The sequence below is a fragment of the Phalacrocorax aristotelis genome, chromosome 3, assembly GCF_949628215.1.
Source record: "Phalacrocorax aristotelis chromosome 3, bGulAri2.1, whole genome shotgun sequence".
Taxonomy (NCBI): domain Eukaryota; kingdom Metazoa; phylum Chordata; class Aves; order Suliformes; family Phalacrocoracidae; genus Phalacrocorax; species Phalacrocorax aristotelis.
The window spans coordinates 124,926,598-124,952,682 of NC_134278.1; the positions used below are offsets into that span (position 1 = coordinate 124,926,598).

General features: G+C 48.7%; 1 long non-coding RNA gene across 1 annotated transcript; it reads left to right on the forward strand.

Moving 5' to 3' along the window:
• Positions 1-1,209: 1,209 nt before the first annotated feature.
• On the forward strand, positions 1,210-4,418 carry LOC142055462 (uncharacterized). Its single transcript, XR_012659936.1, has 2 exons — positions 1,210-1,456; positions 1,606-4,418. It is a non-coding gene; the product is annotated as an uncharacterized LOC142055462 (long non-coding RNA).
• Positions 4,419-26,085: the final 21,667 nt, after the last annotated feature.

Genomic DNA, 26,085 nt, shown 5'->3' on the forward strand with positions numbered 1-26,085 from the left:
TATTTCTGTGCCAGACTTATTAGGCAAGGTATTGTTGGGATCTTGGCAAGGAGATAAATACGGCTGCAGGCTTTGCAGTCATTCCTCTCCGCATCTGGTCACTGTCAGGCCTTCAGCTAATAGGCTGAGGACTGTGTGCTACAGTAAACAGCCTCTGCAGCTGCTAGGGGCTAAATGTAACTATATATTGCTCCAAATACAAACATTTCCACATTAGGCATTGCGTGTCCTCCCCCGGCACAGAGCTGCAGCCATTGACCTCAGGAGCCTGCACTGCATCAGCTCGTCCTGGCTTCCCCTTGGCCAGCAAATCCCGTCTCTTTTTATGGCTGTGGCTCTCAAAAGTGAGAGCAACAACCTAAGCTTGAGTCAAGTGTAACGTGGCCAAGCGTTGTGCAACCTCCTGCATGCGGTCTCGGTCCCGAATGGCCAGGAGCCATGGGGTGGCCGAGGTGGGAGTTTGGTGAGGAGGGACTTGCTGGGGACTGGGGGTGGTAAGCACGGGGGGGGAGAAACGTGGTCCTGGGCAGCAGGGAGCTGCGTCAGCCAGGGTTTTGGAGGAAGGCATAGATAGCTCCAGGACCTCCTAGGACTTTCTAGACATCTCTGGCAGGACCCTCCCAAACCCTGCTGAGAGGTGGGTGGGGGCTGGGAGCTGCTTTTGGCTCCTGCTTAGGCTTCAGGCAAGTTGCTTTGCATGCAAACATGAAGCCCTGTGCAGGTGTCCCAGTACAGTGCCCAGCTCCCTCAAGCAGTGTGCTTCCTCCCCTCTTCATCCTCCCCTGCCTTTTGCTTCTGTTTGCTGTCCAGGGCTGGGAGCAATTTGGTCAAGACTGATTTCAACGAGATGTTTGCTAAACTTGTCTCATGAGAAAGGCAAACATGCCTCATCATCTGGAGCCTTTGGCCACTGCTGTGATAAAAGTAAAACGAACTTCCATCCAGTATCTGGCAGGAGTGCTCACTTGTGCCCGAGGGGAGTCTGTGAGTGGAGCAGGCTTGGTGTAGCTGTTTTCTGGTATTGCCTGTTCCTGAATCACTGCGGAGGTCCATCTTCCTGTACCTGCTCAGGTTAACTGGGTGGATGATGAGGATCAGGGGTGCTCCAGCAGCCAACTGTCTGAAAGCAAACTCCCCAGGAGGATTTTCCAAGTCCCGGCATCCAATGCGGCAGGTGTGCCCCGGGCACTAGTCCCCCGCTTGGAAATTCAGCATGCCGTGCTGACCAGGCCCTGCTTAAATACATTCTGATTAATTAAGTGTTAGCCCGTTTACATCAGCCCTCCAGCCTGCTTGTCCGCTGTGCAGCAAACTACTGCTCGGTGCTGCAGGAAAGAAAGACGCCTTTTGCTGTTTGGCTGACTCCAGGCTGGATCAGCTGGCCAGGTGCACAGCCAATTTCCATTGCTGCTTTGAAGCTGAGAAGTATTTTGAAAAGAATAGAGCCTTTAGCCCTGTAAGTAAAAGCCATTTATCTTAGGATGAAAAAGTGCTGGCATGGAAAAATTCCAATGGTATGAAAGTCTCTTTTCCTGAATGTCTTGGATACTTGCTGGATTAGGTTCGCTGGTAAGGAGCTCGGAGTTATGAATGTCTCTTTTACAGAAAAGAGCTGCAGAAGGAAAAGGCAAGCACTGGCGTGCTTGTAAGTGGGACAGAACGAGATTCCCCATGGACTAGATGTTTCTGAGATTACTTTTAGAGGTACGGTCAGTATTGCTTCAGCGAGCCGAGGTGGTAGTAAATACCCTATTGTAACCATAGCCGTTACCGTTTCCCAGGGGTATAGTATCAGCAGAATACCTTATATACACAAAAGCAAAACACTATTGGCTTTGCTCTGCACGGCTGTTTAATAATGCTTTGTGCTCCATATAGAGAGCGTCAGAGTGTTTTATAGATGCTAATGAAATTAGCCTCACAATGCTCTTGTGAGGTGAGGATGTGTTATTAGCCCTTTCCCTGGGCTGAGGATGTGTGTGGTGCAGGACTCCCAGCTGCGTGGGGTGTGCACGCCTGCGCTTTCCAGCAGGAGACAGACCGGTGGGACGGGACCTTCTGCAGCCCCTGGCCTGCTCCACCAGTGCCTCCCTGGCTGGCTTCTGCTGCCTGGCACTGAGGGTCGGTGTGGGAGGAGGTGGCGGTGGTGGTGAGCACGCTGCTGTGTCACCCTCCTGCAAGGCACAGGCTTTCTCCTGGGTCAGAGTGATCTTCTACCACCCAAGGTCTGATGAGCAGAGGCAGAAGACGCAGATTCTCCTCTTGGGTCACTCAGGGTGTCTCTGCTGCATTTCAGGACCTTATGTCAGCTTCCAGTGGTTGAGCTCCAGGACTTTTCCTACCCAGCCAGTGACTCCAGATAGCAGCCTGGATGGTAGGGATGCTGGAGCAGAGCTCTCTCGCTTGCATTGTGCATGACTATGACCTCTTTGGGTAAAAGACAGGATGTTCGCTGCAGTTTTGCAACGAACCTGCCCTTCTCATGCACAGTAGCTCCAGTTTTGTCACAAACATCAGTACTGGCCCCAGGGCTGTTATTGGAGCTACCACTGACGCTTTGCTTTAAATAGATCCTAAGCAAAACTCTCTGTTTGTTTTTCTTGACATGGTATTGACTGGTGCTTTCCAAGAAACAAGGAAAAAAAAGCTGGATTCACAGTGATGACTTTGACTCCATCTGGCAAAAGCAAACTGATCTCCTAAATGAGAAAGGCGCAGCCATGAAGAGGAAAAGTAAACGGGTCACTGCGAGAAGCAGCCTGTTCCTTCTGACCCAGTGGCTGCAAGTGACTAAATCTCACTGGTGCTCAGTTAGAAGATCCCTACATTTTAGTACCTGCTTGCAAGAATACCAAAGGGCTTTCCAGGTACATGAGATCTGCATATGGAGCTTCATAGTGGATTTCATAAAGTTTCCTGCTCTGCTCGGTAAATATTTTGCTTCCAAATAATCTTTGCCTTTCTGGATCGCGTGGCCTGTGAAGCTTGTAGGCTCATGCCTGTTGCAGGGATGAACTCCTGACAGAAAGGACTGGGGAGCAGGGGTGCTGGGGAACAGAAGGAGATGTGCCAGGTGTCCCCCTCTCCCACCCCCCATGGTGTGCTGTATTCTCTCTGTGGGTCTGCAGGGTCATGGTGTCCCAGGCGCTCGGACGAAGGGATGAGACCTTCCTCCAAGCTGGGCAGTGGTAAGGGCACTTGTTTTGGAGCTTTCTGGCAGGAGGTATGGACTTAGGGGTGGCTCAGAGTGGTACCCTGGAGGTCTGTACCTCTTAGACTGGGCAGGGGACCTACCATGCATCCTGGGGGAAGAAACTCCTGGGAGCCCCTCAGAGTCTTTCCTATACTCTCCTTTGCTGTATTACTGTCTTCTGGCTGTAGATTCAGCCAGCAGGAGCTGAAAAACTGCCCTGCCTGTTCGGTACTAACACTCAGGCCATTGAAATTGATCCCAGTGATTCAGAGTGGAGGAAAAAGGCCGCGCTCAAGCTTGAGCCCCTGTTATGAAATGAGTAGATGAAAATAGCACTTTTTAGCATCGTCTCCATAATCCAACTCCTCTCCATCCTCCTAAAGCTTTGTTGGTTGGCATATGCCTGCAGCGCTGCCTGTGTTCTCTGTGTCCACAGGGCTCCCTGCCTGGGTGCCCTTGGCCGACATTCAGCAAGAAGCAAATGCAGCACTCAGGGCTTCAGCTCTGGTGAGTCACCAGCATTTGGCCAGCAGTGAGCTCAGGCTGTGGCGTTTGGGTAGACCTTCTGAGCTTCTCCCTCAGACTGCTCACGGGCACTTGGAGATGTGGTCTGGTTTGTCTGGGGATGAGTGTTCAAACTGGGCTTTCCTACCAGCAGGAAGCTGACTTGGGAAAGCTTTGTGTGAACAGCTGTGATCTGCTCAGGTTTAGATCCAAGGCAGGGGGAGTCCTGGTGGGTTTTACGGTTGCTGCTTGCAGCCAAGCTGGCAGAGGTAACAGCAGACAAAGATGCAGTGAGGGTTCAAGGTGATGCTTCCTTCTTCCTCAGCTAGAGGTCTGAACTGGCCTTTCCATCCCTTTGTGAAGTGGCCATTCTGACCAGTCCACATCTAATGGAACTTTGCTTAAGGAAGAGGTGGAAATCTAGACTCGAGGAGAATGCTTAGGAGGTAATTATTTTCATGATGGGCAGAGCCAAACCCCATATTACAACACAGGCTGAAACATGGATGTACTTGAAGGCTTCATCAGGTCTGGATCTAAATTTTGTGACTGGCTTTGCCTTAATGACTGGCTGGACTGTATGCTCCTGAAATCCAAACCGCCCACCTCCTAAAGCTCCACCTCTGGAGAGGAGTTGCCAACAGCATTACCTATACATAGCACGTTGGGTGGGCTTCTCATTGTGGGAGTGGTGGTGGCAAAAAATGAAGTTTATTTTTTTTTAGGGTTACGTTCACACATCTCATTAGGCATACAAGAATTGCCAGGGAGGCCTCAGGCCAGGTTTCATTGTCCGTGCTAGCCAGCGAGCTGTGGAGGGAGTGCGAGCCCCAGGCAGGTTCTGTCCTGTTGGCCCTCCCCTTCCTTGCCTGCTGCTAATTAGAGCTCAGCTTAAGCTATGAAACTTAAGTTTGAGGGCCACTTCTACAAACTTTCTGTTATCATGACATATAACATTAGCAACAGTAGGCAGTCTTGATGTGTAGGTAGAAATCCCATCCTTGTCTGAGCTGACCGCTGGCCTTTTGTAATGCTGCTTAGAATTTGAGCTTTTCATCATCTGAATGATAAGGCTCTGGTACTTCCCGCTTGGGTTTTTTCTCCTGCCTGTAGTACCCGGAATATGTGTTAACAGTCTATTGATGGAAATGATAATTAGGGGATTTGTCATGAGAAATGTGCATGAACTTTTCAAGCTGTCATTCAAAAAAAGATTTTTTACAGTCAACTCTTGATTATCCGTGGGTGCATTATCTGAGCTGCAGATTAGATGTGCCATGTTTAAAAACCCCAGAAGTCTTTCGGAGCCATTATAAAGTATAATGCACAATGTTTTTTTTTCTTTTTATTTATAATGTCATACTGCATTTTAAACTTGCTTTTTCAAAGGTAAAGGTATAAAAGCACTACATTCCTGGGGCCTTTTTTACACGTATTTTTTTATTACTTGTTTTGTTTTCCTTCTTTGCCCTCTTTAGCCCAGATACTAAGAGCTGATCATATCAGATTATAGCATCTGTGGAGGAGGGCATGTGACACTGTAACCTTTCCCCAGCTGTTTTCTTTTCTTCTGGTGCTGTATAAGAGTTTCTGCAGTGTGGTGCTGCACAGCCAGATGGGCTGGAGAGGAAAAGGGAGTGCTCTGCTGTGGAAAAAAAAAAAAGTCTATACCTGAAGGAGCATGAGTGAGTGACAAGCAGCTGAAAGAGAAGGGATGTCTTAGAAACCATTTGTCAGGCTGGAGAAGCGGCGGCTTGTTAAAAATGTGCCTGTTCAGTTAAAAGGATGAATTGACAGACGAAGGCTCAGTGGAAATTCAGCTGCCATCACTTCAAAAGCCCTCACAGCTGAATCAGCAAATTTCTGTTTCCATACATAATGGATGCAGCCAGCATGCCATTACGGTGCCCACAACGAGACTTGCGCTGAGCTCCTTAAATTAGCCATTTATGATAGTCACTCTCTATAGCTGTAGCTTGTTTTTTCCTGGGCCCCCTCTTCTCACGCCTTTTGTTTTTGCAGCCCTGGGAACAGCTGCCTAAGCCAGGATTTTGGGGAGGGAGCAGTACTGCCTCAGTGCTACCCACGCCAGCATTTTCAGCCGTGCCTCCCACAGTCTCTTTGGCCTGTGCATTGCCTGCAAGTCCCACTGACCCGTGCCAGTGCTGCCTGTCCCCACCGTTAGCCCGAGGCTGGCGTCTGGCAGCACCAGTGGCCTGACCTGCATGGCCCTGGCGTGCAGGAGCACAGAGCCAGGGTGCTGGGTGCTTTGTCCCCAGACTTGTCCCTGCTCCCTCCTCGCTGTCTCCTCGCCGCCTCTGCTGCCCAAAACACCTTTCCTCTGCCACTGCCTTTTCCCAAGGGTCCCCAGGCCTCCCCAGCCCAGAGCTGCTGCCCTGCCCTCCTCCGGGCGTGCTGTGGCTTGGGGCATGTACTCCTGCCTGGCCTAACTCCATCCCTAGGGTACAGCTAGTGCTAGAGAAGGACCCAAACCAACCCCACCCAGCCTTTGGCAACATTTGTGTCCAGATCCTTAGTTTGATTATAAAATTCTCTGAGAGGTGACACCTGTTTTTTTTTTTTTTTCAGTGTTGCTTGAAGAGTTTGAAAATAGCTCAGGCTTTTCACAAAAACAAGTCATGCTGAGTAAAGTATTATTGAGTGGTTGTCAGCATTAATCCAAACCCTATTGCCCTATAATTGCTATACTCTTTTTTTTTTTTTTTTTTTTGAGCTGAAGGAATGGAGAAGGAAGAAGGAACAGTTAAAAAAAAAAAAGGACTTTTTCTGTGGAAATTAAAAAAAAAAAAGATAAAGTTGGCACCTTTTTATTCCAACCAGAAGGTTTTCTGAAAGCAACTTTTCGCTGCAATTTTTTAAAAAATTGTTGGCTGAGAAATATCAACCAGCTCTAATATCTTATGAAAGATGTTGCACTTAATAAAACTGCAGGCAGGCAGGCAGAAACAATATACCCATTCATCTCTGCTTAGCCCCACGCTCCCTCTTCCTGCCACCCTGCTTGCTCCTGGAGGCGTGAGCCCTCTCTGGTGATGTGAGCCCTTCCACTGGTGGGATTTCTGGGCTAAGAATCATTTTGTGAGCCACGGCTGCAGGGCAGCAGCCAAGGGAAGCACATGTCCCTGCATGGGGACACACACAGAGCCTCTGCCATGGGGCAGTGGGAGCTGTGACACCTCTGGTGGATGTGCTACGTGGAGGCCAGTAAAGCATAGCAGAGCAAGCAGCGGGGCTAGCTAATCTCTGCTTCCTCAAACAGGCTTTTTCCCCTCCCTCTCTTGACCCCAGGGATACGTAAAAGCTGTCTGTACTGCGGACGAAATGCGGCCCCAGAGAGCTAGAGGAGGGAGGGAGCTGCTGGGGCTTTGCTGGGGTATGGTGCCAGCACAGGCCCTTTTGCAGGGGCAGCAGGGGGGGCAGAGCTGCCCCCGGGGGCTTCCCCCGCTGCCCTGGTCCAGAGGTGGGACCGTGGGGATGGTGACGTGTCTATGGGCCCCAGAGGCCCAAGCAACGTTTCTATTTGCTGTGCTATTTTGGGAAGTTTAAACAAGCCCCCTCTTGATTCATTGAGGTCATTAGTAAACTGTAGGATGGTATTTACATAGCTAAGGTATTCTCACAAGCTCTCTCCCAGACGGCAAGTTCACTGGGGAGGAGGTGACCTTCAGCGTTTCTTGTTTTGCCCTATATCTGGCACACGGGGGGCCTGCCTGTTTGACTGGAGTGCCTGGGTACTGTAATCAAAATAAATCATCCTTATCGTTGTTGGTGGTGATACTGCAATGGAAACAGAAACAGGCGCCTGCTTTGCACTTTGCAAAAATGACATCATTGCGAGGAGTGGGATGGGAGGTCAGAGGATGAACTTCAGGCAGCTGCTGCCGCTGCCTTTCCTGAGCAGGGCTCTCCCGCCTGGGGCCAGCCTCGCGGCTCAGCAGGGGCATGAACGAACCACTGCGCCTGACTGGGGACCTGGTCTGCTGTCCAAATTAAAGCAAATAACAACTAGGAAGTATTTCTAATGAGAGAAAAGGGGAGACCGTGGTGGTGTTCTGGTTCAGCCTATCACATCTTCTGTAGCAAAATTGACAAAGGAAGCCCCCTGAACCCTCAGTCTCTTCCCTCCCTGGGCAAACCACAAAACACAACTTTTCACTTTGGTTGCCTGGTCTGTTTTGGAGGGGAAAAAAAAAGTCTTCAGTGAGTAGTGGAACTATTTAAGACTGCTTTTTTTTCCTAAGGATTTATATGGTTCTCACGGTGCTGAGGGCTGACTTTGACTGACTTCTCTTAATACTGAAGAAAATGAGCACTCAATGTACTCACACTAGCACTGCTATGGATACCATAATCATAGGAAAAAAACTTTATAGTTTGCATGTATTAAAACCCAGCAACTCCATATAAGAGCAGGCCACAGGCTGAAGACTGAATTCTCTGATGCCCAATAAAGTGTAATAATTCCTTCCCTTTGAAGGAGGATTTGTAGAGACCCTATCCAGCTGCACACTTTCATGAAACTCATAGCAGCAACTTCCTATCACCTCAGACGCTAAAACACTTCAAAAAGGATTTTCCGGTTGGTGTCAATGAAAACAGATGTGGGAAAGGTGGGGAGATGTGCAGGGAAGAAAAGGCTTGTGCTTGAAGCAAAGCCGGGTGAGGCAGGTGCTACCTCTGACTGTGAGCAAGGTACACACACTGCCCATGCCTGACCCTAAGGCAGGGATGAGCATGAGTGACAGTGGCACTCAGTCTGTTGAGCACTTTGGTCTCCTTGGGTAGGAGATGTCAATCCCTTACCACAGACCCTTCAAACCCAAGGCCAGGGTGCTGGCTCTGCCACCGGCTTCCTCGGTCCCGTCCCTTCCCTCCCTGGGAGAGGACAGTCATGGGCATCCCAGCTGCGGGGCTGGCCAGGGAAGGCTTCCCCAGGTGAGCCACCCCATGGTCCCCGGTGATGCTCTGCACCCCGGCAGGATGAGGCAAAGGGCTTTAGGATGAATTGCTTTAACGTTTCCACACTCCTCCTTTTCTTCCCGCCTCAAAGAGAAAAACCTCAGCTTTGAAGCTTTTGAAACAACATCAAAGGATGAGATTTCCAGAAGAGTTTAAGGGAGTTGGGTGCGCTCGTCCCATTGATGGTCAACAGGAGATGGGTGCTTAATCCCTGGAGGTGCTTTGAAAATCTTGTCCTACATGTTCTTGTCCTTGCTGGGGAGGAAGCGAGAAGCAGTTGGCAGCTTCTTGGCTTTGTAAAAGGCAAATCCCGCCAGATAGAACATGACGGATTTGAAGTTGATGTCCAAAACTCAGGTTTGCTGTGAAAACCACCACTACTTTATAAAGGAGAAACACTTAAAAACAGCCTGTGATTTTGCCCGATCCAAAAAATGGTAACTCATCTGATCATAACTCAGATGCTGCTACTTGCTCTCTCCTTGGAATCACTGCGGGTGTAGTGTAATCTTGCTGGAAACCTGAAAGCCTCTCAACGTGGAGGCTTTTACCCGTGAAGGCAGTACCACTTCCCTGCCTCTTTTTGTGTCACCTTTTGGCAGTACTTCAGTAAAGCCTGTGTTACCTTTTGACAGGAGTATCACCACCCATTTCCTTCTGCTGGTGAATATTAAACCTATGAGGTTTAACTCAAACATCCTGGAGGGGGGATGGCGGGGGCAGTGTGTGACGGTCAGCATCATCTCGCTGCCACCGGTGCTGATGCCAGCCAGCTGCTACCAGCTGTCTTGGGACTCTGAGACGCAGATAAGGCTTGCTGGGAGCTGTAAGTGCTTCTTTTGGCTGAGCCTGCTCAGAGCGATGTGCCATCAGGCGAGCATGTGAGGCATGGGGCTACGGCTGGTGCCTGTCCTCAGCGCTGCCCTGGGCTGAGCTGGTGCTGGCCGTGGGGAGAGGCAGTGGGAGGGGGCTGCGGTTGTGGGCAGGAGGGCTGGCGTTGATGGGCTCCCGCAGAAAGGCAAAGGAAACTTGGCTGCAGCCTTGCTGTTGTGCTATTTTTGTTCAAGGTAATAACAGGAACTCCTCTGTAAATAAAAATAGACAAGTGAAGAATTTCCTGAGTCTGTCTCTGCTCATTTCTTTCCTGGTGAGGAATTATCCTGCTCCAGAAAAGTAAATCCTTCTTGTCTGTTCCTTGGAAACTGGGACAATAACACTGGAAGGGAAAGAAGAGATTACAGAGTTGTCACGAGGGTGACAGCAACCTATTGTACACTGGGTGCCAGAAATGCATCCTCTGAAGCAAACAATAGCTGTGCTCTGCAGGGCTCACCCTGACAACGTGAGGGCAGGCAGAGCCAGCCTCTGCCGCTCTTCATGCGAGCCGCCCTGCCGAGGCTGTGCTAGGCGAGGGCCCTTATCTCACGGCTGCCCGGTGGGGCCCTGCTGCTGGCTCTTGTGTTGGCTCTGCCACATCCCTCCCCTCCTGCCTGCATCCTGCACTTCAGTGGCACCTCACCTTCAGCAGCACAGAGCATTCCTGCCTCAGCCAATAACCAAAGTGTCAGAGGGTTGAGCTTCTTTCCCTGATATTTAGTGTCTTTTGACAAAAGGAGTCTTTTTGCTGCAAAGCCTGAATTTCTGGGGGTAGTTTTTTCTTCCCATGTGAGCCAGGGAGCTGAGACTCTCCCATCCTTATCCACTGATTGTGTCTTTTGGTTGATAACTACTGCTGCAGTCAGAAAAGTACGTTAACCGCACTATTCCCACAGGGCCACGGGACTCTGCCAAGCACTGGGTTAACTGACCCTAATATCTTGTCACAGTCTGCCCGACCCTCCGGCGGTGCTAGAGGGTGCTCCCTTGCTCCATTTCAAGTGTCCTTAGCATTCAAGGAAACCCCCAGTCACCAGGAAATGCAAAGACGTTTCACCAGGAGCCCCAGCAGATGGTTTGAGGAACCTACAGATGTGCTGCAGACCTCCGTGAAGATGGGATGTGGCAGAGTCAGAAGCAGCACCACACAAACCCAGCTGAAAATGTATCCCTGTGGGAGGGCTTTGTGTACAACACATGCTCACACCTCCCGCTCTGACCAGGGTTTTACAGGGAGAGCTTGTGACTCACCAGGGGTGGGAGTCTTGTTAAAGCTGTCACAGGGAGGTAGCATCAAAAGCTCACCCAGTTTCAGATGTCGATTTTTCCATTCTCAGCTATCCATGGCTACAATAATGAGATGGTTAAACCCACTATTACTGTCTGTGCAGAAAGTGAAGGACAAGTGACGTCTAGTGTCAGAAGCAAATGCACGAATGTTGGGGTTTTTTTCCAAATTGTAAGCGGTAAGATAGTATTTCCAAACACTTTATTTTTGAGAAGTTTCATTTTGCTTTAAAACCAAAATGCCAAAACACAGAAGGCAATATATCTTCTCTGAAAGTGTGTTACCTGTTTTTTATAAAACCCAATCACTGATATTGGGGGATAGATGCTTTGAAGAAATTAGGGAGGATAGGTTCTTGTTTCTGCCGCCAAATCCCTGCCACCCTGTGATCAAACTTCTGATCAATGTTTACAAAGTTTGAAACTGCAGAGTAAAGAGAAATGCAAAGCAGCTTGTGAATGGAGAGGTGTGAAACTGGGGGTGTGAAACAGCAGATCTGATCTGTCAGGTCAACTTTCTCTATCTACTGAGATGTAACTCACAAAAGATCAGCAAACTCTACCATACAGCATTTGGACTTGAGCAGATTTTAAAAAGGCCTGTGTGAATGTAGTCACTGGCACCATGGGAGATGGATACCCAGGGAAAGAGGGACTTCTGTGCATATGAGATCTTGCTAGCAGAGATAACCAGCTCTGAGAAGCTGAATAAGGCCTGAGAAGTCCAAGTTCTGTCTTTACTTATGAATACATCTTTTGTCGATGGCTGTGGGTGTTTGAAGGATAAAATGCATGGATGGTCTCACTCCCTTTCCACCTCCTGCTGTCTGTGTAACTGACAGAGTGGCTCTGGTGTGAAAGTCATTTAAGCAAACGTGAAGCTCCTCCATGCCTCTTACCCAGGTTGCCTTTCTGAGGAGCAGAAGACAATTGAGACTGACAGTAAACGCTGCAGGAGAAAAAGTGGGTGGTGGTTCTAATTTAGGGATGCCCTCTAATTTTACCCATGCTCTCTAATGTTACTCAGTTTCTCTCTAGCTTAGGCATTCAGTGCACATTTGTTGGCTCAAGGTTAATACAGACAAGGCAGAAAGGTGCTGTGTTCATCCACTGCCTTGCTGAAGCCTGGATTTTCACAGCAGCCTGCTGCTACCACTGCTCAGGAGCAGGAGCTTAACTGAGTATATTACTTTTATACTTTCAAGCATTTCCAGAAGAAAGTCTTTGCATTTAAAGATTTTTTCTGAAGTTTATGATCAAAAATATTCTCAGTTCAAAGCTTAGCCCTCTGATGTACCAGCCTTTTTTTCATCATGGCACCAGTCTAGGCAAGCAGTTACATCCACGCTTAAGTTTAAGCACGTGCCTAATGGAGTTAAAAACTGCTTCAGGAGTGTCCCTTGCTGCCCTACTGAACAGGCACAGGCAATGTGTAAATGTAGTTGTCTTGCTGAATCAGAGCTAAGTGATAATATTCTCCCACTAGCTGAGACAGAGCAGTGAACTGCATGTGTTAACAAGGTGAGATTTCAGAGTGGAGGTGACATTGGAGGACAGGGAAACCAGTTTTTAATAGCATTTGCTGCACCTTGACATAGCTGCAAGGCAAGAGTCTGAGCTGAAACAGTAGGATTTTGAGACATAACTTCGAAGTGGTCTGGGCCTTTTTCATCTCTGTTAGCTTTCTGTGCAGGCATATGGTGAGGAGGGTTTCTTCTGTTCTCATGTGTGCGGTCACACACCTTACTTTCTCATGGTAGGACAAATAGGCCACCAAGAACAGAAAGTAGGACATTTGGCCTCTCTCCTCTGTGGGAGTTGCAGTGCAGATTGGCTTCTGAGAACTAGGACAGTACCTCCAAAAGTAGAACAGCTGGTCACCCTGTTCGTGTGTGTGTTGCCTTACAAATGTAACCTCTAAAGCTCAAGATTTAAGAGACATTTTTGGCCTATTTAAAGAATGTTTTCTGAAAACAGGGACAGCCACATTGGAACAGACCAAAACCTCTGCTTTCCTCTGGAGCACTGAGCAGAGCTAGCGATCACAGGCGCCACGTGCTGGGCAAATAAACCCAACAGGTGCTCTGCATCACTTCTTGCATATCGAGCAATACCACAGTGTCAAATCTGTCCTCCTCAGCCAGGAGGCATTGGCTTTACAGCAGCAGAACATGGATGGAAGATATTATACTGCAGTGTGAGATGATGCTTCACCGCTACAGGGAACTAAATCAAACTTGTGTGTGTGTGCTATATACATATATGACATGACATATATTTGACCAGAAATAAAAATCTAACTTTCATGCAAGTAAAATAATAGAAAGTATCCACAGAGGGTTTCATTGCCCTGCATTAAGGTCCTTCTCTAAGTGTAATTAGGTCCATAATGTGTACAATCCCATTTGAGTGCTAATGATGCCAGTGCGACAGTAGCATGTTGTCCTGCTCAGTAGAATGTGCCTGGGGTCTGTGCAGCAGCCTGTGTGGGTAAACAGGAGCACAGAGTACAAACCAAGTCAGCTAGTACGGTTCTTGGAAAGACACTGCTGTCCTCACTGGTGGAGGAAAACCCCTCCGCGGCTCCCTTAACGATGGCCATTGTTTCCACCTGGTAGCCGCTTGGACTAATCCCACGTGGGCTTCTCACCTTGAGCTGGAGGTTACTCAGAGTGGCTGTGCTGCTCTGAAGTCTGGGTTCACTCTCTTGGGACTCATCATTAGTCAAGTCAGGTATGAGGCTGAATTATAATAGTTAGAGATGGAGGCTAATAGAAAGGGAAACCTTCCAATTTTTTTTTTTATCCAGTAACTGTGCTATGGTAGTGAATTTGGAGCCTAGTGGCTCCAGTTGTAGTGGGAAGCTCTCTGCCTTGAGAACAGGTCTTTAATCCACATGAAGAGGTGTTTCATAAGCCATACGTGATGTCCTGCTTTGAATATTAATACCCAGGGCACTTATTCAGCCTCAGCCATTTAATGGAAATGCCGTGCCTCTGTGAGGCACCCTTGGGTGCACTGAGTTTTTTTGCAAAGACATTTGCAGGTTCGTCTGTACTTTTAATTCAAAATTCTTATTCAGCCTACAGTCTGACACCGCTGCATTTATATTACATAATATTAACTGATATTAGATTTAATGAAAATGTGAAGGAGACTATAGGACAGTGGGCTTGGTCTACTTAGCCAAGTGACCTTTTATATACTTCATGAAGTTACTTAATCTTCTACAGGGCAGCCCCTTCTAAAATGAAATAACACAAGGAGGCAGCAACTGTTCTGGTGAGTGGTTGTGTTTTAAAAGGCCTTCAGCAAAAGCTGGGGAATGAATATTCAGTGTGAACTGAGCATTCTAGCTGTGTCAGCTGTGCAGCTTTTGTTTTTTACATTTATAACTGTGGGCAGAGCTGGGGAAATTAGAGCAACAGAGCCTCCGTTGTAGCACTCGCTCCCACCAGTGCCCTTTGTCCAGAGCTGAGGGCACTGCATCTATGGCAGTGGCAGGCTCACAGCCAGGTGGGGGTCTTGGAAGTGGATGTGGACAACCCCGATTATTTTTGATATTAGAGTATGCCTGTGATAATGCCTGGGGAAGATGGTTTGGACTGCTAATGCTGGGCCTTGGTCATACTCCAACCCAAGCAATCACAAGCTGAGCCAAGCCAGGTAGCTCATGGGGGATCCTTCCCACAAAGCCAGGCGTAGTGAGCTATGAGTGAGTTGCCACTTCTGCATAGTGATTGTTGCAACTGTTTTGCTCTCCAAGGGCTGGAAAGGGATGGAGCAGATATTGCTTTTCTCTCTGGCTGGTTAATACACATGCATGTGCTCTCCATTATAAAATAGTATTGTTAATTTGCTAGTTATGACTGTGAAGCACTCTTGCTCCCTGGTGACCAGCAAGACATGGCACATACTTGCAATGCCAGAATCCTGCTCTGAGGCAGGGCAGAGGCAACGCAGGGTTTGATGTGTATGTAGCAGGGGTATCTAATTTGTGTCACACATGGGTGCCTAGTGTTTGCATTATAAGTACTTGTCTCTGCGTTTGTTTCTACACTTTTCACTGTCTCGAGGGAGCTGTTTGGAAGAGGCAGTTACTCTGGATCTGAGCTTCTGGTGGTATATAAATTCCCGTCTGGCACAAAATAGGAGATGGCTAAATCCAGTGACACTTGCTTGATATGAATGCCCCCAGGAGGCACAAGAAGTAGAAAGCCAAAGCTAAGAAAGGTGCATTAATATCTTTGAGACATGTCTCTGAGTCCTCCAGTGTGATAAAACAGGCAGGCAGTGAGTTGAAACTGTTGCCTAGTATGCAGCAAGTTTCTGGTTTATTGTTTTGTTCTGCCACTTTCCACTCTTGTCTGCTCGGTCTTATGTTGCACCTCACCCTTAAAGTCAGACTGTAACTCCTTTTCAGTGAACATTTTATCCTACTTGTACCTGCCACAACGAGGACTTCAACCTAGGGTTAACCTACAAACACCTAAAGACGTTTTGGCCCCCAGTGGAATCAATGGAAATTGGGTGCCTATGGATCTCCGTCACAATTTAAACTTCTTGGACGGTGTGTTCAGAGGTATGCTTCAAAGTCCTGGTCCCCTGGGTTTCCCCTCCAGGCTCCCCCAGCCTGGGAAATTGGCTGGAGCGCAGCAGTTCCCTTCTGGCCAGGACAGAAGTCCCACCATGGGACCAGAGCGGGCCCCTGGCTTGCATAAACTAATCCTATTCTTTGGATTGATCAACAAAATGATAAGAAATCATTATGAAAGGGAACATTTGTGTGCAAAGCTCAAGCACATGGGCCTTGCAAACTGTGCTTACCAGCAAACCCATCCTCTTTACTGCATTTATTCCTGTATGAGGCAAGAGGCTCACTTAATGCTTTGGACTGAGTTGTTCTGGGTTTCAGTTGTGCAGCCTATGATAGAAATGGCATTTGCAGGATTAAACAGATCAAGTGCCTTCCAGTGACCCTTCCAGGTGGCCGGGGAAGGCATGGCCACACCACCAGCCCAAAGGACTTCAGTATGGGTGGATAAGTGCTTGCAGACACAGGGGCCTGGAGCTCCTCTTTGAGTGTCCACAGCGTTACTCTGCTGAGCCCGATGAGAAGCAGACCCTAACTGGGGAAAAGACAGCAACATCAATGGGATAACAATTGATAGGCAAGTAGCCTTTGGGTGTTTCTAGGTACACAACATGGTGAGGAGCTCTGCTGGGCTGCGCACGTCTCCTAAGCAAGATGAAGGTGTGATATGCAAAGGCCTCTGTGGGGTGAGAAAGCAGAAAATAAATAATGAAACCATCTACCAAAACTGTAACTGTCTGCTGATGAATTCAAGGGGCATCAATAACTGTCCTGAGTTTTGACAGCATGTCACATCACCCAGCCTGAATTTCAACAAGAGATCAAGTCACTCACAGCAAAGGGATGAAAACATCAGGTATGCTGCTGGCGGGGGGAGTTTCAATGGCCCCACACACAACTAGAGAGGCAGGTGGGAAATAGGAGTGGGTGCTGTGCGTCGTTAGCCTTTGGAAGACTGTCTCCCCTACCTGCCGCTGCCGGGAGTGTGGGCCTGCTCCTCTGCCCCGGGTAAGGCCCTTCTCCCCACCTCGTGGGTGTATTTCATTTTTTTGGTGCTCAAGATCATCTGGGAGAGCAGTGGTGCTCCTGGGAGACAGGAAGGGTATGCAGAGACAAAAAGAGGCAACAGGGGTTTGAGGGAGAGGGGACAGTGGTCAGAGAGCTGAAAGGCTCCAGACCTTCCGAAAGGGAGGCTCTGACCTCCTGGGACTGAGGACAGCTGTGAGCTGAACAGCTGTGTCCTTTCTCCCTCTTCATGTGCTATCGGCTTGAGAAAATAACCAGGATTGTTTGCCTTATGAGTGTCCTTCATCTGGACGTGCGGTGGAAGCTCTATTGGGTGAAACAGAGATGCTTCCCCCCAGATAACTCCCCCTACCCACAGTGGGGCTGGTGCCCTCATGGGTTTGCAGGACTTCAAGGCAGCCAGAGGCTGAGCCTGGGGCAGCTGCAGCATCAGCAGGGTGGCCTTTCTGCTCTGTTACACCGGACATGCAATATCTGTCCCCCCCCTTCCAGATCTGCGGGGCATCTGTCTGTGAGCTTTTTCGGGGCTTCAGAGAGCTTGCTCGGTTCTGGGCATGCAGGTACTAGAAAGAGATGGCTGAAGAGGCTTCTCCTGATGAGGAAGAAGGGTGCTGGAGGGACCAGTGAGCAAGGAGCCTGAGCTGGGTGTAGCAAACAGGCCTAGGATGGGGAAAGGATCCCCTCCTTGGAAAAAGCAGAATTTGTGGCTTGGGAGTTTATTTAGAGGGCGCAAGGCTGGGGCCAAATGGCAGCCACCCTGGCCCTGAGGCTGGAGAGAAGAATTTAGGTCTTTCTCCCTTTGCTGCTCCAGTGGGGCATGTGCCATGTGTAGGGTAGGACTGGCAGTGGGAGCACTGGGCAGGGGAAAGCGTGGCTTTCTCAGTGACTTGCCTCTGTGAATGCGGTGACAGGGCTGCCAGGAAGGCAGAGGCTGTGCTCATGGTGGCTTGGTGGTGAACCGGGAAATGGCAGGAGCTCATGAGAAACAGCAAATCTGAGGAGAGGGATTCTTTTTTCAACCCCAAAGTAGGCACAGAAAGTTGCATGAGGGTGATTTACATACTTAAGCAGGGTTTTGGCATTTGTGCCCAGCCTTGTGGTTCATTTCCTCATTCACTCAAACGCATAAAGAGTGAACAAATGTTTGGTAAACAGGAACCTAAAGTTTCAGCGATGAAAAGCTTTAACTCTCGCCCACAGAGCTGCTTGCAGCATTGGCTTGGAAGTTTTTTCCAGAAGATGATGACTGGCCTCCTCACCAATCTCATGCCTGGGGTAGCTCCATCCGTCCCTCCCGCATCGCCCCACTGCTGCGCCCCTGTTGTGGGGAGCACCCACCCCGTGGCCAGCAGCCTGGCTGGCAGACCCGCCGGGCTGCCAAGGGTTTGAATGAGCGAGGAAGGCATGCAGTGAGGTGGGGCCTTTTGGGTTGGCCTCGATCGGTGCTGGCAAGGGTCAAGCTGGGAAACTTGCACAGCTGCTGCCCGGGCTCAGTTTGGTCTATGAATAACTGGAGAGTTTTCCATCACCAGGGCTGTCAGTCCAGGTATTTGTAAGCACTTTATTTGGTGGTTTCTTTTTAGTGTGGTTGCTGGACAGGGAGGACAGGATAGAGAGAGGAACCTTTCATGCTTCAGCCCTCTGGAGCATCCGGTGTTTTCATGAAACCACAAAGGACGTTAAAGAAAAAAGAACAAGCACTCTGTTTATAGGGATTTAGACTGTCAAAACAAAGAGGGGGCTGTGTTGTTCAGTGATCGCTCGGAGTCAAGGAGCCCAAAGACATAGGTACACAGGAGATGGGCTTCCAGGCTGGAGCCCACCCTGCCTTCCCACCCTCCCTGGACCACAGTTTGCTGCCCCTTGCTTGTGCCACTACAAGGGTTGGCAGAGCTGGCTGGCAGTCCATAGCCAGTGTCCTGCCCAGCATTGCTGTGCATATTAAAAAGTCTCTTAGGAAGATGACTTCAGCCTTCTGTAGCTGCCTGGGAATTTGTCTTGTGCAGGGCTTTTCCGCTCAGAGCCACTTGCAGGGCACATTGGATGCAAAGCAGAAGCGTGCAGCACCCCAAATGAGAACTGCATGGGGAAAGGAGTCGGGCAATCTGTAGCCCATGCACCATCAGCTGGTGCTGCACTGTCTGAGAGCAAACGTTCCTTTCCACCACCTGTGTTCAGTGCAGATTTTTATGCAAGCACGGTAGTGGGAGGTAGCACAGAAACAGGTCTGATGGCAACAGCGGAAAGGCTGCTGCTCCCAAGGTAGTCCTGATGCTTTTTTAAGAGTGTTGCACCAGAACAATGGCAGTGGGAGGGAAAGGGTGATGACAGCCTGTGATTCTTAATCGTTTCTGCTCATCTCTCCTCAGTGTCCAAGCTGACTGAAATGCAAAACGAAAGCAATCGCACAGCATAGATCAGGTGCTGGAAGTCTTTTTCATGATCTAAAACCAGTGTTCCCGACCACAGCTCCTGGGTTCTGTACTGACTCACCCACTGCTCTTCATCTCTCTGGGGGAACAAGCTGCAAAACAAGAAACAGCCCATAAACATCCTGAGCCACCCAGCGCTCCCTGGTTGGTATTTGTGGAGGAAGGCATCTCAGAGGGGTGCAACACCAATGGCTGCGGTGTGTCACACCCGAGGTCTGTCCAGCCAGTGCCTGGGCTATGGTAGTGGCTGCAGGAGCCTGCTGTCTCCCTGTTCACACAACCCGACAGCTGGCACAATTTCCAGAAAGGTGAGGGTACATGGGGGGAGAGCGTGGGAGAGGCACAACTCAACACGGCTGTGGGCGCCTGCACCAAGGAGCAAGTGACCCGCAACACCCATGCTCTGCCTCCAGCTCAGCGCATTGAAACTTTTCCATCTAATTAAATGCTGCTCTGTTTCTTAGATAAAGCCAGTCCTGGCCACTGCCAAATTTCCTGGTTTCTCCTTGCTGCTGGAGTGCTGGTGTCTTTTAGGAGGAAGGGCCAGAGGAGGCAGAATAAATACGTAAGTTTTCACTCGTATTTTTTAGTCACCCAGAGGCCCTTGGACACCTCATTTAAGTATATTATTAGCAACCCAGACATTTCAAACATAAATAGCAAGCAATATTGTATGTGTGTGCTGCCTCCAGATGCTTCTGGTGCATGTTTCTGCCATGTGGGCTCTGTACATCCCGGGAGCGGCTCTCCCAAGCCTGCCATCACCCGCAGGCAGAGGTGGCTGGGAGGGTGCCAGGCAAGAGCTCTCCCTTGCTTTGCAGGGAGGGCGAGCACCCACTTCTGGACTTCCCCAGGGCTCAACCCCCTTCCAGGGTTCAGACCCCCCTGAGTTAAAAGGGTTGGTGACGTGTGGTGCTTTCTCTGAACTGAACTATGCCCAAATCATCTGTTAACCTGCAAGGAAAATATTGGGCTAATAATATTTTAGAAGCCTTTGGAAGGGTAAGGACTGAATCAAGTGCTATTGTTTTATTATCCAGCTTTCCTTAACAAGCTCTCCATTCACGAAGCGCAAGTTAAATTTTGAAGTCATATTTTGGGTGTGGAAGAGACCTTGTAATTTCTAGTACCTACGGAATCTGTGAAAGTTATTTTCTCTTTGGATTTACATAAAAACATTCCCAGAGACAAGCATTTGAGGATTTTTCTAGGGAGAAGGTGTAGAGATACAGTCTAGGTAGTTTCAATGGTTTTCATCAGCTTAGTGGAGAAAAAGTCACATGTTTTACATGGACGTTTTTTCCCCAAAAGGCTTGATTAGGTGTTCCACATTATACAAGTGACTTACAGCTTAAAATTCAAGCAACTTAAACCCATTTTTGCTGTGCCACGCTGCCCGTGAAGATGCATACTCATCTAATGTATACTTTTTGTGGCCCTCACATACAGCCAGGTATCCTGCCAAGTGATTTTAGATGAATTCATGTGAATTGTCTTCAGCGTTGTTTTTGTGAAAGGTTTAGTTGCTCCTAGAGGTTTCTGTTACCTCTTGCAGACAGTCACACTGTTCCACAGTACTTCTGCAGAAGTAACAAGGTGCCTGTGCAAACGAGCTTTTGATGTGTATCCTGCACAGTTGTATTGCCCAAGCGTGTGACCTGGAAAACACACACAAATGCCAAATCCTTACCTGAGGTTCCCCTTTTAAATTACTGCTGCAAATGCCAGATATTCCTGTCCACTGGTAGCATGTACCAAATAATCAGCCAATGGAATTCCTTAAAGGGCTGTGGGATTGACCATGAGGTGGCCAGAAGGTCTGCATAGTCTCCCAGGTTAACAGCAGCCATGGGAGGGGTAACTCCAAGTTCAGTAGCATCATCCCAGACTTGCTGGTGAGTCCCATCAAGCTAGCTAATACTTCCCATGTCCTCTCCAGCATGCGGTGAGCTTTGTGTGGGCTTTGGGACTGACCATTTTAGAGCTCCTGCCTGTCTGAAAGTCCTGGTCAGAAAGATTAATTTTCCAGACTTTCTAGTCATTATTTTTGATAGCTAAGTTTCTGTGGATCACATTTTTAGTGTTATATTGAAATATATTTTGGTGTCATGTAAGTGTGTTATCACTCAGGGACAACAAAAAGTGCTTCAGACACTAGGCAGAGAGCCAAAACCTGTCCTTGGATGAACATTTGCAGTTCCTCTTGACTCCCTGGTACCTGAAGGTCAAGTCGGACACAGAGACTCCTGCAAAGCTGAAGCGTTAAGTGTGCCAAAGAAGTTTTAGGAAGGCAAAGGTAGTTATCAGCAGTTTCCAGTTGCCTTGTTCTGCGATGGGGAGGTAAAACGCGTGTAAGAGGTGGCAAAAGGAATATACTAAATGCGTCTTGTAGGATTGTATGATCCCGTGGTTTCCAGCTGTTTAAATATAAGGTATATTGCTATTTTATGTTGTACGTTGCCCTGAGCTCTTCTGTAGCCTTTTTTTCCTAACGCTGAACCCAACTGTGTCTTTGAGTGTATATTTTTTGCTGCTTCTACTGACTCTGTCTGCTGGGTCCATCTTGCAAGCTGGCACTTCTGTGCAAGGATAGGAGTGCTTGCAAGAGTCATTCAGCTGTGTCCACCTCCTCTCCCCCAGTTTCAGGGAGACTTCTTCAAATGTAGTCCTATGTGCAGACATCAGTGAGTCTCTGGTACTAAATACTGTCAGCTAAACACTGATGCTGTGCTTGGCCAGCACCTTATGAAACCCAATCCTGTGCGTGGAGATTATAGAGACCCATGCTGAGCCTTTGGGAATACTACCAAGGATAGGCAGAGGACTGGGCTGTCAGAAAGCATTGAAGCTTTTTGGGTTTGGGTACCTGGAGTCACATGACAATGTGCTCCACCACTGTAAAGTCGAGGGAATTCCCAGGTGTTTACTGGGAGAAACAACCAAGCACACCTGAACGAGCAGCAGGCTCCGCAAGAAAGCAGACTTTGCCTCCACCCTGATTCTGTCCAAGATCTTCCACCATGAACCGCCGTGCAAACCTGCTCCTGCTACTAAGAGCACTGAGCTTAGCCAACCCTCTGTGCCTGGACTCCTCTGAAACCTTCCAGAAACTGGAAACTAGTCTGGTATTTTCCTTGCTGTTGCTGTGCCTTTGTAATCTCTAGCCTGCACGTGTGGAAGGGCTCTGCAGTCCTTGTAGTCAGGTCAGAGCAGGCTGTCAGGCAGGAGGGGCGGACAGTCTCCTGAGCATGCAAAGGAGTTGAGCAGCCCTCTGGGTGTTGCTGTTCCTGCTCCATCAGGGTCACCATCTCTAACAGGACAGAGTTACCCTTTCCCTCTAAAATAAAAAAAATTGAGGATTCACACGTTCATCTGTGGATCCCAAATCCCACCCTCCAAACTGCTATCCTTCTTTAGACAGCCCTTTGTGCACCAGGCTGAGCTCAGTGCAACTTGCAGCACCAGGGTAGAAAGCACCAGGCCCTGCCAGAGATGGAGAGTGGTTTGGTTTCAGACTGAAATTTGGAGTGATTGTTGTGCCCTGGAAAGGGGCAGACCTGCAGCCCTGTCCTGAGGGAAGCTTTCCTGAGATTTCAACAGCAACAGGGCCAACAGCACTCAAAAGAAATGACTAGAAAGCCTACATATTTAATAAAAATGAGATTTTTTTTTTGTCGGATTTTTGGGCTAGCAATCATTTAATATTAAATTGGATGGAGTGATGTAAAATCCCTGTAGGAGAGGTTATAGTTCTCTGTTGAACTTCAGGCGGCTTCCCATGAGGGCAGAGGCTGAAGTCGTTCCAGGGGCACCACAGAGCTATGGAGCAGCTGTGCCTGGGGCTGGGTCTGCCCATGGTTCCCCTTGCTGTGAGCCCTGGCCATGTGCCTCTGCCCAGTGCTGTCCCAGGGAAGCTCCCCCCTGCTTCTGTCCCCACTCGTGGCCGGGCTGGCTCCCACCACCCTGCGGCATGCCAGCTGGGGAAGGCTTCTCTCACCGTGAAAATACCCCCCCACCGGGCACTGGCCTGGGGCCACCAGCTTGTTCCACACCAGTCCCGAAGTTGCCTCCAAATGGCAATGACTCCTCTGAAGTCTCCGTTAAATTAATTTGCTCTTTACAGGCAACTGGTCCGCTTTGGGTGCCAGAATATTGCCTTGTGGTTGCTAATAACTTGGGCCAGAACTGAGCTGGTGATTTATAAGGGAAAGGCTTCATATCTGCTTCCTTAAGTGCCTGCCTTGCTGCTTTGCCTCTCTCCCCAATCTCTCTTCCAATCCCCTTGCCACCCACATTCTGGGTATTTCCAGCTACCTCTGAATGAGGCATTAATGTAGATAAATATTACTGCAAGGAAGTAATGGCCAAATACTCTCTGCATCATCTATATGCATTGGTTGGGGAGCGATTTTTCATTTCATACATCATTTGCTATTTCAGTATGTGGCAATTCTGCAAAATGAGGAAGGAGAATTAGAGAGTTGAAGAGCCCACCCCTTGTTCCTGCCGTTCCTATCACTTGCGAGCGCAGGCACACGGCAATTGCTGCGTGGTTACTGGCTTGAGACGCATTCGGATGAGCTCACGCAAATCTTGTCCCAACCCTGTGTTAGCAACCCTGTGCACCTTTCTTCCTGTCTTTCTGCTGCTCTCTTCTTTGATCAGCTTTAACACACCCGTGTAGGTTTAATGTCCTTCCCCTCCAGCCCCAAACCTCCACCTCGCTGTATTCTGTTTTTCAGTGTAATTGGTCCCAGTATAAAACACGCAAATACCAGCCCTTTCCCCTAACTCCAATAAGAGCTCATACACCAGTGAAGTAATCTTTCCCACCTGGGCTGCTCCTGTGGTTTCATATCACTTAATCCTCCCCTGTGAGCTGAGGATGAGTTTAAGGTAACATCTGCTCTCCTTTATGTTGGTTGTGTTCGTACAGAGGGTCCCACAGTTCCCATTGTCGAGCAAGCGAGAGGAATGGCTTTGCCAGAGTCCCACATTTTCTGGGAGATAACTGACTCTGCTGGGCTCACCCTGCTATTAGAGGCCCCATTAAAATCAAGGATGTAGGTTCAGTAAATTTACTCTTCCGGACCACTGCGCTTATTCCGCCTGCCTATTTTCCCCTCAAGTTTCTTTGTGAATTCATTTCCCCCTTGCTCCCTCCCTTTTGCTGGTGGCACCAGGCTGCGAGGTAGGAGCTGAGCCACCTTTCCCTCAGCAAGCCACAGGCATGGGTGGTCCTGCACCTTGCTGTCATCCCACTGCTGGCACATTGGTGTGTTGTCCTTGCTGCTGAGCCTCATTTGAAGTCTTCTGCTGGAAAGAGCTACTAAATTAGCTTTGCAGTGACTGCTTCTCAAAGGCAAGTTGCACCCTCACACAGTGCCTTGCCAGCAACAGCCACATTCCCTGCAAAAGCTGTAGGGAACAGGGATCTCCGGCAAAGAATTTCAAATGCCTGCTGATCCTGGGGACATATCTGAAGGTCACCTCCTCCATCATACTGCAAATGTAGGGGGAACTAAGGGGTGTCTTTCCGAAGATCGTCCTCATGGTCTCACATGCCATGCAGAGCTCATTCATCTCTGCACTGTGCTGCTGCACTCCTTGAAGTGAGCCATAATTTCATTTTCGGTGACTTCCTAATGTGTTTGTTCCTTTTTTTTCCCAAGCAACAGCACAGGCATTGCTGCATTTGGCAAAAGAACAAAGCCTTATTGTTCAAAGCCTGCGCGCTCCAGTATCAGCTGGGACAAATGCACCATTGCACTTCTAGACCTCAATCTCAAAAGCCAGCTGGACAAAGAGTGAAAAGGCTCAAAATCACAAGTTAGAAAAAACCTTCACCTTTATCTTGTCTCTAAAGGACTCTGTCAAGTACAGTTTTATGTCTGTGCTTTCTTTTTGTCAGTAATACCTCTTCAGAAACCTGAAAATAGCATCTCTTTCTCTATTGATTTGTCCCCCTGAGAAGCACTGATTTCTCCCCCTCCGATCGACATGGTTCATTACGTCGATTTGCTTATGCAACTCTGTTATTAATGAATGTCAGCGTGGCTCTGGTCACACAAAATGAACCTCCTATCCATTTCTTTGCAATTGCATGGCAGCAACAGCACTCCCCAGCACTCTCCCCTGCAGATTGTACCGCCTGAGGCAGGTGCTGGGGTGATGCCTCAGCTCTCACACAGCTCCATCCTAACATGGACCCTGGCAGCCAGCGATGGACAAGGTCCAGGAGGCTAGCATATCAGTTTGAAACTGCTTTGTAGCCAACCCAAACAAGCAATGCTAGTATAAAATATCTTATACCAATGCAATACCCTATTTTTCTGTTATAATTATGCCTGGAAAGAAAAGGGCACTTTTTCTGGTATGCTCATCTACACTTCAGAAGCACGGATCTGGTGTTACTTTGCCACAGAATACCTATATAATTCTTTCCCTATAAGCCAATCTTCTCAGCTCTCAATGATTTTTTCTGGTTCCCTCTGCCCCTCCTGCAGCCTGGTGGCCACGCTGGTCAGGAGGCATCCAGAAGGAAAGATTGCACAAGAGCAATCGGACAGTTGCTTATCTCTCTGCCCTGGGATATGTCATGCAGCCCAAAACCGTCCTGAGACTCTTTCTGTTGACGTGACAAATTGTAAACTCCTGTCCAATTTCCTGTATGCTAACCCTGCAAAGTCTTTCACTGCATTTGGGTCTCCTCCTCCCATAGGGTGTCTTAATTTTGGACTATTTCCTCCCTAGACATATTAGTCTGTGTGTCCTTCAAGCTAGGTCATTTTCTCCCTATGTCCCATATCTTTTTTTGTCCTTTTGTGTTATGTTCCATTCCTGGCTGGGGACTGCATCTCCTCCCCAAAGTAAGTATCAATTGCAGTTTTAATAAACACACTGTCTAACGCTTTTTCTAGATCATTAATGAAGATGGTAAATAACACTGGAGCTAACACCAGTTTCTAGTAATAACGCTACTGGATGCCTCCCCGCAAGCTGACAGTTTTGTCGTTGATCACTATTCATCACAGAGCCTGAACGTCAGTGTCCCCGTGTGAGGTAATTTATATTCATTTAACACCATTCATCACAGAATCAGAGAAAACCACGGCTAGAAAGGACCTCAAGAGGCTGATTTCAGAAATATTCCTGAAGTTTTCAGCCTGCTCTTAAACACCGGCATGGATCAC